At 41.1% G+C, this 21,546-nt stretch overlaps 1 protein-coding gene across 3 annotated transcripts in view; it reads right to left on the bottom strand.

Annotated features, from left to right (window-relative positions):
- LOC110495947 (alpha-1,6-mannosylglycoprotein 6-beta-N-acetylglucosaminyltransferase A) overlaps positions 1-20,760 on the bottom strand; it is a 120,584-nt gene extending 99,824 nt beyond the window's left edge. For 2 of the 3 annotated variants that reach the window (XM_021571491.2, XM_021571492.2), the window contains exon 1: positions 13,554-13,744. The gene's annotated coding sequence lies outside the window, so the exon portion shown is untranslated. Of the gene's footprint in view, positions 1-13,553; positions 13,745-20,624 lie in introns of those variants that run through there. The other variant, XM_036952457.1, reaches the window with a different exon arrangement.
- Between the last annotated feature and the right edge of the window lie 786 nt (positions 20,761-21,546).

Below are 21,546 nucleotides of genomic sequence, written 5' to 3'. Positions count from 1 at the left end.
TCATAAGCCTTTCAATGAAAGCACTGTGTTGAGGGAGAGAGAAATGGAGGGAGAGCAAAGGAGAGAAGAGAGAGAGAGCGATGATAAGTAAGCCTACACTACAGAAATGGAAAGTTTGAAATAAGGCTGCTAATATGGAGTTACATGTAATCTACACTAGAGAAATGGAACGTTTGAAATTGAATAAGGGCACTTTATAAATGGGATAATTGAATGGCTACAACATTCAAAGTAGTAGTAGTTTTATTAAGGGTAATGTAAAAAAGTAACTGATGCACATTCATTTTTTAAATTTATTTCGCCTTTATTTAACCAGGTAGGCTAGTTGAAAACAAGTTCTCATTTGCAACTGCGACCTGGCCAAGATAAAGCAAAGCAGTTCGACACATACAACAGAGTTACACTAGGAATAAACATGCAGTCAATAATACAGTAGAAAAAGAGTATGTGCAAATGAGGTAGGATAAGGGAGGTAAAGGCAATAAATAGGCCAATAGGCCAAATGTTATACATTTGTCGTTCAACTTCGTTATCGTGATAATTCAGTCAATTTATTGTGACGTGGATTTTTGTTGCAAGTCAAGACTTCACAGGAGAGGCATTAGAACATTTATTTGTATTTTTTATCAAAATGTGTTTTTTGGCAGAAATGCCTTCTTGAACCTTTGAGCTTTCATTTGCCTTAATAAAAAACGTGTATTCCATCTGTAAATACAAATAAAGTTGTTAAATTATGAGCCTAGTTGGTTTAGCCACAGAAAAGGACAGGAACCTTCATGCTAGCCATGATTGGCTGAGATAATGAATGGGCTGGACATGCCGAGAGATGAGTTCGGATTGGTCTGCCGTGTAACGGCGATCAACAGTGTTGTCGTCACTTAAGAAGTTGAACGAGATTTGAAATCAGTGGAATGTCTGGTTGAAGCAAAGTATGATAAGGAGATGAATACAATTCTGGTGTTTGATTGCAAATGCAAAGGGAGTCAAAAAGAGAACACACAAGACTGTCGTATAAAACACCTGTCTCCGGATTACATCTTCAAACTAAGGGCAACCATGGCATCGTGACAGAGGGAGAAAGATCTGTTGATTCTTATGGCATTGCACACAGTCAGTATGAACTTTACAGCGGGCCAAGCAAGCTGTACAAACAAAACAGAAACGACACAGGTCGTCTTACTTAATGAAAGGTGTTGTAGTCTGCCGTAAAGTGGTCATCCATGTATATGGGTAAGAGTCAAGCTACAGTTGTTTCAGATATAATACGTTTCTAATTTGTTTTCATTGCAAGTTAAAGCTTACTGTTAGCTAGCTAGCTGACATTAGGTGGCTGGCTCGCTAGCTAACATTGTGTATGATCTGTGTATTAATATTATCTACGAAAGCCATTTGATCTATTGATGTTACTGATTTGCTGGAGAGCACAACATGCACTCTGCTAAACATTGCAGATCTAGAAATGTCATGAATAGAGCTGACATGATTCCTCAATCTATCAGAACATTCCCCAACGTTATGCCCTACCGAACACATCTTCCTGAAATAAGTTTGGTTAAAAGGTACCAAAACCAGCAGGCATGTGCAGCCCCCCTACTAGCTATAGGAAGTGAACACAGAGTAGCCACACACAGCCACAGAGATACATTACCTCACGGTAATGACTGCTTGCACCCTGCGATGCTGCCAGCTGAGACAGACACGACCATGTTCCAAAAATATTCCAACAGATCAATCTAGCTACATATATGATAATGTGTTTCTGAACCTCAATGTTGGGACAAACACACTCACTATGATAAGTGTGGACTTTATAATGCATGAAACAGCTTCAAATTGTTCTTTAGAGACCCAATAAGCTTGATGATATTCTAAATGATGGAACACTTACATTGCTTTTATTTTTTTATTCAGATCAGTTGCCACAAAGCTTTGTCAATTAACAAGCATCAGATTTTAACGCTTTGATGAGCATTAGATAGTTATAGGCCTCAAGAATTTCAGAAGCAGTTAAAGAGATCATTTTCCTAATAGGTCTTTCTCCATTAGCAAGCACATTTGAAGATATAATATGTCTCGAGGAATTTATAAAATGAAAATAAACTTTAGGGCCGGTATTCACAACGCATCTCTTACTAATTGTGATTAAAGAGGCAAAACTACACTAAATCAGCACTTCTGAGATGCTTTATGAATACAGGCCCAGGGATGAGGCAGTGGAGAACTGACTGACGGCACCGTCACATGCAACACAAAGGCAGGATAATAAAAGGCCCTCTTCCCCTTCCAAATGATCCCTGGGAAAATTGTTCAGCGCTGCAATACATGAGCAGTCTTTCCTCCAGCAGTGAAATTTCACAGTCTGCGCAATACTTCTGACAGAATCTCAACACCGTTATGTGCCAGTGTTCCTTGGATATTTAGGCATACCACCCCTAACAAATATATGGGCTTTTTCTGTTGAAAACTTCTATGTCCGTGTTGCCATTGTCACCTGTTTTGAGACTATCAAGACCATTTAACAAATCATGAAGGATGGAATAAGGGAAAAAAGTTAAATTATTCAATTCAATTCAAATGTAGCCAAGTCAATCTTTTTCTTCTGCTAACACCTATGCTGCACTTTGATCATCTCGAATGTGATACAGTGCAAAATAAATTAAGCCTTCGGGCTTGAAAAACAAAATCTCTGCACTGCGCTTTAAAATTCTCAAACCTACTTCAGCACTCCGCAATCTGCTGCACTGATAACATTGACTGTCTCTCACAGGTCTGGGTTCTGCGAGACTGAGTTAGGAGTTGCCATTCTCCGCCGATAAGGAGAGAAAAGGAGAAGGGTTGGGGGTCATTACAGACGTGACCCTGTGTCAACATAGAACTGGCTCTTGCTCATCATAGGCATGATGACCCAAAACGGAGCGGTCGCTACTTTCTGAACTTGCCCAATAAGACATTTTCGTGTTCTGTTGCAAAACGTTTTTCTATGATGTGCTTGTGCCCTAAATGCATAAGACCCTGAAACTCTAACAGAAACCCCCAAAGTGCTCGTTGACTTTTGTCACAACGCCTCCTTGTTCTTTAGAAGGGAAGCGTTACAGAATACAGACCGATTTCTCAGGTTTCTAATTCAGGACCTTCATTTGGCTGGCAGGGTGCCTTCTGGCTCTCAACAGCGCCTATGAAACCCTGCGTGCTGACGGCCAGCTTCGGTTTCACTAAATACAATACCACCACAACCGTTGGAGTGGGTGACATACAAATTGCTGAATTGTCTTTTTAATGGCTGGAACCCACACACACTCAATTCATCTCTAGAAGGGCTGAGAATCCCAACTGCTGCGAACAGATGTGATTATTTTTAGGTTTATACAGTTGTCAGATCACAAAATACTGTGTGCTCACATAGATAGGCGTACAGTATTTCACAAAAGTGAGTACACCCCTCACATTTTTGTAAATATTTGAGTCTATTTTAATGTTACAACACTGAAGAAATTAAACTTTGCTACAATGTAAAGTAGTGAGTGTACAGCTTGTATAACAGTGTAAATTTGCTGTCCCCTAAAAATAACTCAACACACAGCCATTAATGTCTAAACCGCTGGCAACAAAAGTGAGTACACCCCTAAGTGAAAATATCCAAATTGGGCCCAATTAGCCATTTTCCCTCCGTGGTGTCATGTGACTCGTTAGCGTTACAAGGTCTCAGGTGTGAATGGGGAGCAGGTGTGTTAAATTTGGTGTCATCGCTCTCACACTCCCTCATACTGACTGGTCACTTGAAGTTCAAACCCCGCACCTCATGGCAAAGAACTCTCTGAGGATCTGAAAAAAAGAATTGTTGCTCTACATAAAGATGGCCAGGGCTATAAGAAGATTGCCAAGACCCTGAAACTGAGCTGTAGCACGGTGGCCAAGACCATACAGCGGTTTAACTGGACAGGTTCCACTCAGAACAGGCCTCACCATGGTCGACCAAAGAAGTTGAGTGCACGTGCTCAGCGTCATATCCAGAGGTTGTCTTTGGGAAATAGACGTATGAGTGCTGCCAGCATTGCTGCAGACATTGAAGGGGTGGGGGGGTCAGCCTGTCAGTGCTCAAACCATACGCCGTACACTGCATCAAAGTGGTCTGCATGGCTGTCGTCCCAGAATGAAGCCTCTTCTAAAGATGATGCACAAGAAAGCCCGCAAACAGTTTGCTGAAGACAAGCAGACTAAGGAAATGGATTACTGGAACCATGTCCTGTGGTCTGATGAGACCAAGATAAACTTATTTGGTTCAGATGGTCTCAAGTGTGTGTGGCGGCAACCAGGTGAGGAGTACAAAGACAAGTGTGTCTTGCCTACAGTCAAGCATGGTGGCGGGAGTGTCATGGTCTGGGGCTGCATGAGTGCTGCCAGCACTGGGGAGCTACAGTTCATTGAGGGAACCATGAATGCCAACATGTACTGTGACATACTGAAGCAGAGCATGATCCCCTCCCTTCGGAGACTGGGCCGCAGGGCAGTATTCCAACATGATAACGACCCCAAACACACCTCCAAGACGACCACTGCCTTGCTGAGGGTAAAGGTGATGGACTGGCCAAACATGTCTCCAGACCTAAACCCTATTGAGCATCTGTGGGGCATCCTCAAACGGAAGGTGGAGGAGTGCAAGGTCTCTAACATCCACCAGCTCCGTGATGTCGTCATGGAGGAGTGGAAGAAGACTCCAGTGGCAACCTGTGAAGCTCTGGTGAACTCCATGCCCAAGAGGGTTAAGGCAGTGCTGGAAAATATAATATTCCATACAGGAAACCAGGCCGAGGATCTCTAGATTAATTCCACCGCATTGCTCAGAGTCTGAAAGAGACAGCATCCTACTGAAATGGAATAATGGAATAATGTTCTTTAATAAGAGCCTTTTCCCCCTCATGTTGCAGGAGCTGAACAAAAGCAGTGAGATGTGAATAGATATGCTAAATCAATAATGGATCAGAATTTTTAAAAACCTAGGCTGCATTTCCCACCTAAAAATAAGTCAGAATCAGGTGACTTAAAAAAAATGTCCAATCCAACATTTACAGGTGCAAACTCTTGATTTAGCCAAAGCTAAAAACACAGGAATGACATTCCCTAACACTTTTAAACTGTAGGACTATAGCCTCAAGTGGGCACTGGTATGTCCCTTTACACAGCCCTTGAAGCGTCCAGACAGCATTCTGAGGTAATGGATACGTGAAACTGATGATGACCATGCTGCCATGGAGACGAGTGTGACTGTGCATCTTAATAGGCTACTTCTTCACACTCAGCAGGGCCTCCATTCAGTTATTAATTCCCAGCTCCGGTCTAGACAAATGGCCATACCTTACTGGTGTGAACGGCACACAATAGTCTGCCCAACAACACCTCGGATTGGCTTTTAACACACTGTATTTTGCATTGTCATTCTGAAGATTTCTTTACACAAGAATGCAGTTCTGCTAGTCTTTATTAGAGATCTACCTATATGGGATTTTTGGGTCCGATACCGATTTTAGGGAGGCAAAAGTCACCGATTATACTGATAAATCTGCCAATATATCATTTTTAGAAATGGAATGAAAAATATACATTTTTTTATACAAATTGTGCTCCAAAAGATTAAAACATATTCTAAATTATGATTTCTTAACTAAATAAAAATGTACATTTTATCTGTGGTTTACAGCAGTGGTTCCCAACCAGGGGTACTAGGACCCCTGGGGTTACTTGGCCTATCCACAGGGGGTACTTGAGAAGACTCATGAGACCATAGGACTACTGGTAAAATGCACATGAGGGGGTACTTCAGAGGTACTCAGGGCAGAGTAAAATGCAATTGGTGGTACAATAACTGAAATAGGTTGGGAACCACTGGTTTACAGGATATATCTGTTCCTTACAACAATATGTTCTTACAGAAACCATATGTACATTACACTGATTCTCAATACAAAATGTATTGGCTGTACATTTCAACTACAAATGGCATGTGCTAATGACTAAAAACGTTTACGCAGGCAAATGCTTACTAGCTAGCGTTAGCTACTTATCTCATCATAAATACAGGCACGTGGCCTAAATGACAGATCTGTGCAAACTCTTGTTTTTACAGATTGCGGAAAACTAACTAAATAAGCCCACTAGCTAACATAATAGACCCAGACAGTAACAGGCTTATTTTTGTATAAAGGACAAGTGTTCACTTTGGCATCAGTCCAGTGTTAGCACATAATTGGCACAGACAGCTAGCTACCTTGCTGGCATACATTGCTGGCTACCTGGCTAACTACCATGCTGGCTGGCTAACTACCATGCTGGCTAACTAGCCAGCTAATGTTAAGAATGTGATGAGGACAGGGCTGCTTGCTTGGTGAAGTGTACTTTCGATTGTTTACTTATTCAAATATGCTGGCTGTGGAAAACTACTCACTGTCAAACCATCATAACTACCATCTCTCACGTTGTGACCTAGGCCTAAATGCTGAAGAAAAAAAATGACCGCAAATGAGCAGACATACAGTCCTATTTCGACATTACCTGAAAGGCCGCTCAGCAAGGAAGAAGCCACGGCTCCAAAACCACCATAAAAAAGCCAGACTACGGTTTGCCACAGCACATGGGGATAAAAATGTAACTTTTTGGAGAAATGTCCTCTGGTCTGATGAAACAAAAATAGAACTGTTTGGCCGTACAACATCATACCAACCGTGAAGCACGGGGTGGCAGCATCATGTTGTGGGGGTGCTTTGCTGCAGGAGGGACTGGTGCACTTCACAAAATCGATGCCATCATGAGGGAGGAAAATTATGTGGATATATTGAAGCAACATCAAGACATCAATCAGTCAGGAAGTTCCAGCTTGGTCGCAAATGGGTCTTCCAAATGGACAATGACCCCAAGCACACTTCCAAAGTTGTGGCAAAATGGCTTGAGGACAACAAAGTAAAGGTATTGGAGTGGCCATCACAAAGCACTGACCTCAATCCTATAGAAAATTTGTGGGCAGAACTGAAAAAGCGTGTGCGAGCAAGAAGGCCTACTGACTCAGTTACACCAGCTCTGTCAGGAGGAATGGGCCAAAATTCACCCCACTTATTGTGGGAAGCTTGTGGAAGGCTACCCGAAACATTTGAACCAAGTTAAACAATTTAAAGACAATGTTACCAAATACAATTAGTTGAGTATATGTAAACGTCTGACCCACTGGGAATGTGATGAAAGAAATAAAAGCGGAAATAAAATCACTCTACTATTATTCTGACACTTCACATTCTTAAAATAAAGTGGTGATCCTAACTGACCTAAAACAGGGAATTTTTACTAGAATTAAATGTCAAGAATTGTGAAAAACTGAGTTTAAAATGTATTTGGCTAAGGTGTATGTAAACTTCCGACTTCAACTGTATGTGTATTTTATGTACATAATATCACCGATTTAATCTGTGGAACCGATTCATCAGTCAGGCTCTAGTCTTTATATCAATTGAATCGGTTTATTCTTTGGACAAAATATAACTTATCACTGTTTTCCTAGGGATGTGACAGTTTTAGTATAATAGTGTAATTGACGAATATGGATATAGACAGTCATGAATTATTATTATTTAAAAAGATGACACGTGCTGTTGAGTCTGTTTCATCGGTAACGTTAACTTTTTACAAAGTTATGAAACTTTTCTGCTTCTTGTTTCAGCAAGGTGTTGTAGCAAACAACCCTATGACCAGAAAAGCCACTGCGTATTTAACTTCAGTCTGTTTTAACCAGGCAATGGCATTGTGTCCTTTGTAGAAAAAACAGCAACACTAAGACACGGGATGGGTAACTTAATACTGAGCGTGATCAGTGAGACAATCAAAACAGGCTGTTCCCAGACACCCACGCTGAGCTTAACATGACAGCGGCGGTGCTGAGTGAAAGAGTGAGTGAGAGAGATCACCATTTCCTCAGAAGGAGAGTGCAGTTACAGATCATTCAGATAGAAATGCACTGGTGTAGAACGGCCATGAGTATCTGTCATGTAGAATAAGGCATAGGCCTATTTGTCAACTCTCGTCATTAGGCCTGCATTTCTACCTGCGAAGTGCTAGGCTTATCATTGTACCACACTGAATAAGCTCCAGTTCCCACCTGACCTCCCCTTCATCGGCTGAGCTATCATTTCCCAGCAGTCTCTGCTCTCAAGCGGTTGGCACCACACACACACGTGACGCAGGCGGGCGCAGCACCATGACCAATCTGTGAAGGTCACCTCACCAGTTAGGCAGGGCTGCTGGCCACAGCCTGCCAGCGGAGTGGGCACCACCATCCTGCCACTGGGAAGCCACTGGCCTCTTGCCCATGCCTGGCTCAACACAGCACCACAGTCCGGGAAACAAACAAACAAACAAACAAACAAACACACACAACTGTTCAAAAGTTTGGGGTCACTTAGAAATGTCCTTGTTGTTTTTTGTCCATTAAAATAACATCAAATTGATCCAACATACAGTGTAGACATTGTTAATGTTGTAAATGACTATTGTTGCTGGAAACTGATAATTTTTTTATGGAATATCTACATAGGCATACAGAGGCCCATTATCAGCAACCATCACTCCTGTGTTCCAATGGCACATTTTGTTAGCTAATCCAAGTTTATCATTTTAAAAGGCTAATTGATAATTAGAAAACCCTTTTGCAATTATGTTAGCACAGCTGAAAACTGTTGTGCTGATTAAAGAACCAATAAAACTGGCCTTCTTTAGACTAGTTGAGTATCTGGATCATCAGCATTAATGGGTTCAATTACAGGCTCTAAATGGCCAGAAACAAAGAACTTTCTCCTGAAACTCGTCAGTCTATTCTTGTTCTGAGAAATTAAGGCTATTCCATACGAAAGATTGCCAAGAAACTGAACATATTGTACAACGCTGTGTACTACCTCCTTCACAGAACAGCGCAAACTGGCTCTAACCAGAATAGAAAGAGTGGGAGGCCCCGGTGAACAACTGAGCAAGAGGACAAGTACATTAGAGTGACTAGTTTAAGTAACAGACCCCTCACAAGTCCTCAACTGGCAGCGTCATTAAACTGGCTCTAACCAGAATAGAAAGAGTGGGAGGCCCCGGTGAACAACTGAGCAAGAGGACAAGTACATTAGAGTGACTAGTTTAAGTAACAGACCCCTCACAAGTCCTCAACTGGCAGCGTCATTAAATAGTGCCTGCAAATTACCAGTCTCAATGTCAACAGTGAAGAGGCAACTCCGGGATGCTGGCCTTCTAGGCAGAGGTCCAGTGTGTGTTCTTTTGCCCATCTTATCTTTTCATTGGCCCGTCTGAGATATGGCTTTTTCTTTGCAACTCTGCCTAGAAGGCCAGCATCGCAGTCGCCTCTTCACTGTTGATGTTGAGACTGGTGTTTTGCGGGTACTATTTAATGAAGCTGCCAGTTGAGGACTTGTGAGGCGTGTGTTTCTCAAACTAGACACTCTGATATACGATGCTATTGCCTCAAACTAGAGGCAATAGCATCGTATATCACAATGTTTTATGGGCACATAATCACAATAGAACAAAGGTTGACATCGCCTCAACCCTACACACCAACACAGAGTTAGAGCTGTGTGGGTTGTTTACCCCTTACTGTGTGTTGCGTTCCAACAGAGTACAGACCAACGTTTCTGTTCTCTTCACCTCCTCTGAATAAAGAGGCAGTTGACTGCACTGCAGCGCACAGTAAATCAAACATGGTTTCCTCTCGGCTGCTCTCCTAGGGCAGGCACATTTCAGACGCCCCCTCGGGCTCTGTTTTTTTTAAACTACTCTGCTGCTCACTCCTGTAAGCCTATGGAGAGCCGAGCAGTTAAACTGATTGGGATACTGTATTAGACAGTGATCATCTTAACCCCAAACCCGTTCAGGTCAAGCGGCAGTAAAACAGTCAGGACTAGTAGGTACAGTAAAGCACTCACTTTCACAGTCAAGCTTTCCCAAACAAGTGTCTCATCTCAAAAACAACAGTGATGAAGACAACAATACTCAGAAACATTAATTCATTATGTATTAAGATGATAGTTACAATAGAGACTGACTTTATTTTTCCCAGAGGAACCTTCGTTTGTGGACTTGTGGCTTTCAGATTACAAAAAGTTAGGCCTATCAGTTAACCAACACAGCCGTTGGAAGAATGGGTTAATTAAATATAAAGATTATCTGTAATAGCTGCAGACTGTTTGTCTGCATGTAAGGAATAACCTAAATCAGGACGAGCATAGCAACAAGTGACCATTTAACTAAATCATAGCAATACATCCCCCCCCTCATCCCCAGAGATTCAGAAAGCAGCTAATATCCTGGTCTGCTGATTGTGTTTGAAAACCACCAGAGCAGAAACAGAAGAGCACTTTATCCTGGGTGTCATTAGATCTCAGTATGGATGCTAGGACATTAATCATTTGACTGGAGCAGAATGTCATGAAAACCTATAAAGTACTGAACCGTCCTGCAGCACATCCTGTAACACAGGAGGTAGACTTCCTTAAAGCTGCAATATATCACTTTTTGTGTGACCTAACCAAATTCACGTAGAAATGTGAGTTACAAATCTGTAATTGTCATTGAAAGCAAGTCTAAGAAGCGGTAGATCTGTTATATGTGCGCTATATCAATGCATCCCGTTACTAAGTCTAGTTTTTGAGTCTTTTACTTTCAAAACAGCAGAAAATGCTATATTTGTTGTTATGGGAAGAGATATTTCACAGCGGTTTAGATGGTACAATGATTCTCTACACTAGGGGTATTTTTACCCTACGAGGTCCAGAACCTGCTGGTTCTGTTCTACCTGATAATTAATTGCACCAACCTGGTGTGCCAGGTCAAAATCAGTCCCTGATTAGAGGCGAACAATGGAAGAAAGCAGTGGAACTGGCTTGGAGGGCCAGAGTTGAGTTTGAGGGCTCTACACTATAGTTGCTTGTTTTGTCACATACACTGAAATTAGGGGCACTATTCGAATTTTTGCAACCAGGAAATGACGGAGCGATATCTGCAATGTTGTATAAACAAAGACCACGTAGAATGACTAGGTTATTTATATGATATAAACAGTACTAATGAAGGCATTAAATCCAGTCCCAAGTTAAAAGCTCCCATTTGTGTTCCTCCATGGCTAAGCTGAACAAAGCAACTATTTGCTTAATAGAAAGTTGTGTAGTATACAAGCCAGTGTTAAAATAGTGACTGCTGTACATATAGCCCAAGCTTTTCCATATGCCTTGACAAAGTGAGATACATATGATTCAATCTACAGCATAATCAAGTGATGAAAGGCTTAATTACAAGCTCTACCTTGCACTTCAAAGGAATCATTAACAGCTCATCTCTTTGATACAAAAACAAGCACCAAGGTGAGGCAATCTTCAATCCCTCTAAAAAATACTAACACGTTCGAAGCGAATATTAGCCTACGTCTCAATACAGAATTCTCTAGTGATGTGACATGTTTCAAGGAAAACAAGAGGCTTTAAAAAAATCTGAAGCTTTGGATTTTCCAAACCATTTAAACAGAAGATGGTTGTATTAGGCTATACCTGTTAGCCTAATACAGTTCGAGCCGAACACAGTGACCACAGTGAGTTGGTGGCACAAAGGGGGGGGGGGGGGGGTGGGGGGGGCAGTGGTGTGTGTATTATGTACAGGCCGTGAGGAGCAGGACCCCTTTAATCAGAGAGACTTAGTGTTCCGCAGCTCTGGGCGAAACCATCAACAATCCCACCTCCGTCCCATCCCTCCATCCCCTCCAGCCTTGCCCGATGATGGGGTCCCAACGATTTATCTTGCCAGCAGCAAAGCATGCCACTGGAGCAAAGCTCCTTTCAAGCAGATTTATACTCCCCAAGAGCTGCAGCGAAGGCACTTGACAGAGCTCTTTATAAAAAGGCAAGGAAGCCAGCAGCTCACCTCTGCTAACTGCAGTCCCAATGGCCGTTTGATAGTCAGGATAATAAGCTAAGCAGGGAGGTGAACAGAAACAGAAACCCAATATCACCTCAATTAAACCTGCCAGTCTGTCCTCCATCTTAATCAAAAGTCTTCATTACCAAGGGGATAAGAAAGAGCCAACCTCCAAGAGAAGATACTAAACATCAAAAGCTGAATGCTTTATGTTTGTTTTCATGGCACCAACCATAACTTTACCTGTAGCTGAGCCAAATTCCTTAGAGTATACTGTAGAGAATGTGGACTACGTTTGTAATTACAGAGTACACTGGACTGTTTCCAAGGGGATTTCTGGGTGTTTGAATACATCTCCTGGGTTGTAAGAGAAGCACTCTTTCAAATATACTCAGAGGATTGCAGTCAAGGCAGTATTGAGCAACCCAATCACTGAACTATAGGAAGTTAGGAACGCATAGTGAGCTAGCTCTCACAGTGGAAAGTGTGGGGAAAGTGTTTTCATGCTTATCCACAAAGGACTCTTCACATCTTAACATGTCCACAAAATATTTTCATTGATAATACAATATAACTACAAATGTGAAAATGTAACATTGCTTTATGTATAAAAAATATGAAAAGACTGCAAATTATCCAAATATAGATAGTCAAAAGACCATCAAAAGTTATAGGCTGTACATAACAAATTGAGATATTGATTTTTTTTTTAATGACAGGTGGGAGCTACAACTCCTAAAACTAGGCAATACCATGCAGTGTCAACCGGAGCCATGCATTTTAGATTCGTACAGATTATCCATACTCATTCGATTTGGGGAAGAAAAGGTTAACACCTCTAGCTAGCTAGCTAGAAACATTTTAAACAGCAATTATAGCGACATAGCCGGTAGTCTTCCTTCTATCATATCATGGATCAAATTCAAAAGAATGTTAGCTATTATTATTATTAAATCAATGCAACCAGAGCTATAATTCTGTATCATCATGAAACAAAAATACATTGTTGACAACAAAAACTGCACTGGCTGGTTTGTTATTGTTGCTGCAATAACTGTCAATGACAGGTAGGCTATAACATGGCTAGCTAGCTTCTCTCGTCTGACATAGCACTGATATAATCGACAACATACCATTTTAGCAAGAAAGGAAGTAGCTCTGCTCATAACTAGACACTATGTTTTTAGGGCTAGCAAGGAAGCCAGTATGTTTGCATTTCAACGGTTTTAAACAACCAGGTTAGTTGACTCGCTGACAAGCGAACCATTGTATTGTTATGACAGGTCAGATTGATTATTAGCGCTGCGGTATGCGATTCTTTACTAGCTCGCATTAGCTGTCACATGCAGTAGTTTCTCGGCTAGCCAACTAACGTTAGCTATCTCAGGGAACTAACAATAACATTACTGTAATGGCTGTTAACGAGAGATATGACATGAAACGCGAACAAACTGAAATAGCTAGCTAGGTATGAGTCTGGCTTTTTGGTCATCCTTCCGTCATTGAGCAGCACTTCTAACCGCAGTAACAAGTCGCTCGTAGTACGATTGGGATAATACAGCGTCTCTGCAATGAAAATGCTATGTTGTGGAAATCATATTACAGCTTACCTTTCGGATAGTAGAGTGCCCCAAATTGACTTCAGGACTCAGGTTTTGTGTTATACTGATATGATAACAAATGCTACAGGATTCCGTATGAATGGACAGTTACTGTAGCTTGCTATGATTTTCCGCTCTAGCGCTCGAGCCTTTTCTATCGCTCTGCCACTTCCAGCACCTTGTCCTAACGCAAAGGCTATTTAGGGATCCTCTGAATGTTGACATCTCCTGGGGAAAAAAGAGAGCAATATTTACCTTTATGATAAAATGATAAGCATACATTGAATTACATGTTACATCGGTGCAATTTTATTCATATTTAGAACCTTGTTTATTTTATATTTCGCATACACCATACACAAATAGGGGAAAACGATATGCATAAACTATTTATGTGGTCAATAATTCCATGATAACTGAAACGATATATTATTTATATAGTTTTCTTGCTTTCATGATATGTTCATTATAAGTAGCTGAATCTACACATCAGCCCAAGGCTGCGTAGTGTCATAGGACAACAAAATCACCATTCTCCCTTGAAAAGGTGAACAAAAGACTAAAAGACAAGTTTAGGGATTGCTGCCATCTGCTGGCTTTTTGTATACTGAAAGTAAGCGTTATGGTCACCGTCGTTCACTTCACACTTATGTCACACACTGGGTGCCACATTGGGTGCGTCACTTGATTCAGAAATGATCATCTATTTTAGCTGATAGAGTGTAAAGAAATCAAAACTGTTGATCTGGGAGGCCCACTAGAGGGTATCCACAGAACAGTTTATTATGCCAATATTATGGGGACATGAATTAGAACATGTGAGGGAAACCAATCCTCCTTTACCTTCACCTGGTTGATAATAGGCTATAGGTTTGTAGATTACTTGTCCAGCCTTTAAATTAGTGCATTGACTTGAATGATTATGATTTGATAGCAGTCTATCACAAACAACAACATTCATGATTGGCTCTGCCCACTTAAGAATATTAACAGTGAAAAGAGTTCAATATATTATGTTGTATTAATAAACACAAATTTGATGTTTTCCTGCCAAAATACAGCAACATTCCTGGCCTACTCTCTTATCTAATCCATAGCAAGTGACACATTTACATTCAAACTAGTTTATTACAAGATTATTTTAGATTTGCTTAATATTTTTGATTTTGATGATGTTTTTTTAAATGTGGGAACATTACCACAGTCCTTCAGGCCCAGAAATTGGCAACCCATCCATATCACATTGATATTCTAATTGTTAGGCTGTGGACCACATTATGAAAGCACTCCATCTTCAAAGGAAGTATAAATTACAGATAAGCCCCCTCCCAAAGCTCAGAATTATTGTATCAGAGGATTTCTTAATGTCTTTGCCCCTCTCGATTCAAAGACAAACTTCTATGAAGAGGCCCCTCTCAAATTTGAGAGGAGAATGTCTTGTACTTTCCATTGAAATCCAAAGAGGCACCAAATAAAACCTGCGGGTGTAGTAGGCCTTGTGCACCTTACTCAAAATGGACAGCATTTAGTCAGGATCATTAGGAGATGATTATGATAAGACATTATTAGGGAGTCATACATGCTCTTTATGACAAGTCTTACATTGCATTATAACTGCATCACAATGCATTAAATGCTTTAAGTAAAGTGTTACCAAAGTTCAATCTAATCCAAACTAAGTGTAAAGTAGAGCACCTACTGTATCAATTGGTAGCTACCAGCAAGTTAACCTGTAGGAAACTGGGTCCCATTGGAATGTTAATGATACTATCTATGGCCACTAACCATCTCTGCTGCATATTCCCCCTCAATGCAATAATGACTCATGGCTCAGAGCCTCAGGCACATTCACTGAACAATTCATGCAGAGGGCTCATAATAATTTGTCATGGTAAGTACCCGCCCTCTGTGAAATCTGAGTAAATCATGTTGCTCCTCAGCATAGAAATATAATCTATTAATCTTCTAATCATGATCTTATTATCTAGTCATTCTGTGCCAGTTGGGAAGTTGATTGACTATATCAGAGGTGATTGTAATTGTAACGGAATTGAGTCAATTCAGAAAAGCAAACGATAGGCCCACTATGATCATCTTCCTTTTGTGCAGTGGACATGGTCCCTATTTGTGCATTATTTTTCACCAGAGCCCTGATCAAAAGTAGTGCACTATGCAGGGAATTGGGTGCCATTTGGGACACAGACATGATTGTGACCGTTTTACTTTTCATCAGCCTAAATATACTGTATTATATCCAGGGAATTATGGTAATTTACAACTTTGGATAACCCTAATCATCCTGTAACACATCTTGTAACTGACACATAATCAGACAGAGGTTACAGTCAGTGGCAACTCATCATTTATGGCAGGTGTTTTACATGTTTTGCATGTTATTTTGCCAATTAATACGTGTCACATATCAGTTTGTAAACAATGTAAAAAAAAAAAATATATATATATATATATATTATTGAGTTAATAAAGCGGCATACAAACATGGTCTCTTTTTTGCTTTCTTGAGTAAGCCAGCTCCAAAATGCAGGTGTTTCAGCCTAGCTCAGTGCTTTCTGTGGTGGTGGGGCAGCCAACAGAAAATACGGAGCGCATGGGTTGGTAATGTTCTCTAGTTGCGCCGTGATTGGCTCAGTGTTCTGTCACTCATGGGGACACTACGAGCCATACCATACCATATCATAGAGTTACATTAGAAGTGCACACCCAAGAAGGCTCAAGGTCATTGGCCACAGATAAAATTACGTCAAATCCCATGATATCTACCATAGCTTTGATTAGACTGATCACGTCAACAGCAAGCTAGCAGTCATCATCATGAATCAAGTTGACAATTTACTGGCAAATAATTTTCAATCCTTGTCATATGAAGATAAATTATGAAGAGAAAATATAGATAAAACATATCGGTGCTCATCGGCCATTGGACATAAACATTACACAACAAGTTGGAAGTCAATGAGTGGTTTGGAAGAAATCAGTGGCTAACTGCAAGCGTTGCAAAGCAATCACTAGCCGGCTGGCTACTCAGTGGAGTGGGTGTGTGGTCCAAGTCTGGGTTTAAGGGTCTCTTTTCCAAGCTTAAAATGATAAACATTCAATATTGGCCATGCTGTCAATTCAGCATGACTTCTGCCGCATACAAAACAACTGGAAACACGGGAACTGGGAAATCTCAGACTTCAGAGTTCAAGACAACTGGGAACTTGGAAAAAAACTAGCTCCGACTGGGAAAATACATTTTGAACGGTCATCCAACTTGGAATTCCAAGTCGGGAACTCAGGCCTCTTACTAGAGCTCTGGCCTGAAGATCACTTACGTCATGATTCAACCTTGTTTTTTTCCCCCCGAGATCCCAGTTGTCTTGAAAGCACAATAAATCCAGAGAATCCCAGACTATGATCACAAAGTTTGATGACAAAATTTGCCCATGCCACCTTCCTGTTCAAGTGAGCACTGTACGACAAGGTGAGTCCAAGAATGTATTGAATGCTGCTGCATAAATGATGTTATATGCCAGGGAGAAATGTATACTGTAGCTACTCTATGAAAGTAATACTAGTAGTAAGCTGTTAGTAGCCCATGTGCCTCACCCTAACGTAGCCTACTGTTCTGACTTGGTGGTGCACATGTAGCCTATAACCTGTTTTAGAGAAATGTCTTCATCAAATATTGTAAGCGCTTTCATTGTCTGCTTCTATGCCCCCTTTATTTATCCTACGGCTCTGACTTGGTGTGCAGGCAGAATACTGTAAGAACGGCACATGTCCTGAATTCTGTCGCCTCCACTATATGCATGTGTACAAACACCTGCACGGCATCAGCCTCAGACAAACCGGCATTAGTTGTAAAATAAAAAACTGACCCTCAGTGTCATTCAAACAGACTTTTATTAAGTTTTATTTGGACTTTTAAATTATTATTATTATTTTTTAAATCTTTGACCATCATTCTATCTCCCACACAGAAACTCCGTTCCCACTTGTCTCCAATTCCACATCCCAACCCTCAGCTTCCCTCAGCCCATCCCATCTATCGCTGCTGGCCACCGACTTCGGGTTTCGATGCAACATATATCTTTCGACTATGCTGTGTTGTTTGACGTACAATTTCAATCTATATAATCGAATAGAATCCACAGATTGCGAGTTGAAGATAAATACTTTTACTAAGAGTATTAGTATATTACTAATTGACTGACGCTGTCTCTCCAGATCTCCTAACAGTACTATTTCTAGGGTCAATTTTAGATCAATGCTATGCATTTTCAGCAATTCCTGAACCTGAGACCAGAAACAGGCTACCTGAGGGCAATACCAGAATAAATGGTCTATTGATTCTGTATCCTCACAACAAAATCTGTAGAGCTTCGATTACTTTATGCCCCAAATATTCAACATTCTGTTGCTGGCAAGAATTCTATATACAGTGCCTTGCGAAAGTATTCGGCCCCCTTGAACTTTGCGACCTTTTGCCACATTTCAGGCTTCAAACATAAAGATATAAAACTAAAACTAAAATGTATTTTTTTGCGAAGAATCAACAACAAGTGGGACACAATCATGAAGTGGAACGACATTTATTGGATATTTCAAACTTTTTTAACAAATCAAAAACTGAAAAATTGGACGTGCAAAATTATTCAGCCCCCTTAAGTTAATACTTTGTAGCGCCACCTTTTGCTGCGATTACAGCTGTAAGTCGCTTGGGGTATGTCTCTATCAGTTTTGCACATCGAGAGACTGACATTTTTTCCCATTCCTCCTTGCAAAACAGCTCGAGCTCAGTGAGGTTGGATGGAGAGCATTTGTGAACAGCAGTTTTCAGTTCTTTCCACAGATTCTCGATTGGATTCAGGTCTGGACTTTGACTTGGCCATTCTAACACCTGGATATGTTTATTTTTGAACCATTCCATTGTAGATTTTGCTTTATGTTTTGGATCATTGTCTTGTTGGAAGACAAATCTCCGTCCCAGTCTCCGTCCCTGACTCCATCAGGTTTTCTTCCAGAATGGTCCTGTATTTGGCTCCATCCATCTTCCCATCAATTTTAACCATCTTCCCTGTCCCTGCTGAAGAAAAGCAGGCCCAAACCATGATGCTGCCACCACCATGTTTGACAGTGGGGATGGTGTGTTCAGCTGTGTTGCTTTTACGCTAAACATAACGTTTTGCATTGTTGCCAAAAAGTTCAATTTTGGTTTCATCTGACCAGAGCACCTTCTTCCACATGTTTGGTGTGTCTCCCAGGTGGCTTGTGGCAAACTTTAAACAACACTTTTTATGGATATCTTTAAGAAATGGCTTTCTTCTTGCCACTCTTCCATAAAGGCCAGATTTGTGCAATATACGACTGATTGTTGTCCTATGGACAGAGTCTCCCACCTCAGCTGTAGATCTCTGCAGTTCATCCAGAGTGATCATTGGCCTCTTGGCTGCATCTCTGATCAGTCTTCTCCTTGTATGAGCTGAAAGTTTAGAGGGACGGCCATGTCTTGGTAGATTTGCAGTGGTCTGATACTCCTTCCATTTCAATATTATCGCATGCACAGTGCTCCTTGGGATGTTTAAAGCGTGGGAAATCTTTTTGTATCCAAATCCGGCTTTAAACTTCCTCACAACAGTATCTCGGACCTGCCTGGTGTGTTCCTTGTTCTTCATGATGCTCTCTGCGCTTTTAACGGACCTCTGAGACTATCACAGTGCAGGTGCATTTATACGGAGACTTGATTACACACAGGTGGATTGTATTTATCATCATTAGTCATTTAGGTCAACATTGGATCATTCAGAGATCCTCACTGAACTTCTGGAGAGAGTTTGCTGCACTGAAAGTAAAGGGGCTGAATAATTTTGCACGCCCAATTTTTCAGTTTTTGATTTGTTAAAAAAGTTTGAAATATCCAATAAATATCGTTCCACTTCATGATTGTGTCCCACTTGTTGTTGATTCTTCACAAAAAAATACAGTTTTATATCTTTATGTTTGAAGCCTGAAATGTGGCAAAAGGTCGCAAAGTTCAAGGGGGCCGAATACTTTCGCAAGGCACTGTAATAATTTTAGCTGAAAAGCACAAAGTCTTGAATCTTGCGTCGTTTTATATATCAACTCTGTACCATGGAATCGGTACATCAAAAATCTCTTCCCAACTATTTTGCAATCTGTAAGGCACAGTTGTCACCATCCTGGTCCTCAAATTAAACTGGTATACTTTCCTATTTATGCTATTTTTATTAACTCCATGAAGGACATAACTCTACCATTCCAATGTACAATATAATTTAAGAACAAAATACCCTTTTCAAACATATTTCCCATAAATACAGGTATTTTATCAACCAGCACATGTGAGTTCAGCCATAATATTTGTTGTAATATTTGTTCTATCTTTTCATGGGGGTGAAAATGAAATTGTAGCCAGCTCTGCAATGCTTGCTTGAAAAAGAGAGATCCTTTCAAAAATAAGTAGTAGCCAGTGCAGTCTATGAGTAGTGCACACATTGTGGTGAGTACTGCATAAAATTGAACCTACACTCCATGTACCATAATCAAATGAATGACCTTTATATGGATCTATAGAGAGTGAAAGAGAAGGACAAATGTATGACTGTTCTTATTCTCAATCTGACAGCTTTCCTGCCCACACTAAGGCAAAAAGAGAAGTAACTGTTTCTTTAAAAAAATATATCTTTATTATCCTTCAGCAGTTAGGAAAGCCAGCTCTTTTGAAGTGCACATGAAATAGATGATCATATTGCCTTATACTGTCACATCCTGACCTTAGTTCCTTTTTTCTATGTCTCTATTTTAGGTTGGTCAGGGTGTGAGTTGGGGTGGGCATTCTATGTTTTGTTCTATGTTTGTATTTCTATGTGTTAGGCCTGGTATGGTTCTCAATCAGAGGCAGCTGTCAATCGTTGTCTCTGATTGAGAACCATACTTAGGCAGCCTGTTTTTGCCCTTGAGTTGTGGGTAGTTGTTTTCTCTGTACCAGACAGGACTGGTTCGTTTGTTCCGTGTTGTTCTAGTGGTCAGTGTAATTAAAAGATCATGAACACATACCACGCTGCACCTTGGTCCTCTCCTTCTTCCACCTACGAAAATCGTTACATATACTGTCTCATCTGCTCCTGCCACGCCCTGTAGTGCTCACCCGGTGTCTCCTTGACCTGCCGCCACTCCCCCAGTGCTCTCTCCCTCTCCCTCTGTCTCTGTGTGTGATTGTGAGGGCGGAGGCAGGTGTGCTGGAGTCAGAGCAGATCCCCACCAGCTGCAACCTGTTCCATAATCAAGACCTCTACAAATACTCAGCCCTGCCACTTCCACACTGCCAGATCATAATCGCTGCCCAGTCTGTCCATGTTTCTAGTTGTTTGTTGCTATGTTCCCTTGCCCGATGCTGTTTTACTCTCTGCTACAGTTCTGCCTGCTCTGACTCTGGTCCCCGTCTCCAGTCCATCTTCTCGTCAGTCCTGCTACTCTGTCCTGGATTCCCCACTCTACGCTCCCTTGAATTCCCCTCCGGACCTGCTTACCCTGTCCCCACACCTCTCGCTCCATCCTCAACCCTCGTACCTGGTTTCCAGCAACCTGCCCAAGCTTCCCCTGACCTGCACTCAATCTTCCTCCAGTGTTTCAAAAAATACCTTGGTTACCTCATTTCAGTCTCCTCATTGGAGTCTGCTCTTGGGTTCACCTGTTCTGCTCTGTGTGACAAATACAAAGGGAGATATCTCACAGTAATATGATGGTGGTTATCTTGACTACTGTGAGGCGACTGAACGTGAATATATCAATAGTATAATTTGAATATAAATGATTTGATAAAAACATCAAAGTAATGATTTTATAGTCAGACATAAGAATGACATTGACACATGAGTGATATTCTCCTGAACCAGACAATAGTTAACATTTTGGTCATTTTGGTCATTTAGCAAATGCACCTATTCAGAGCAACATACAGCCAGTGCATTCAACAAAG

Source organism: Oncorhynchus mykiss, chromosome 18 (assembly GCF_013265735.2).
Source record: "Oncorhynchus mykiss isolate Arlee chromosome 18, USDA_OmykA_1.1, whole genome shotgun sequence".
NCBI lineage: Eukaryota > Metazoa > Chordata > Actinopteri > Salmoniformes > Salmonidae > Oncorhynchus > Oncorhynchus mykiss.
This window is presented reverse-complemented; position numbering and strand designations above follow the sequence as displayed.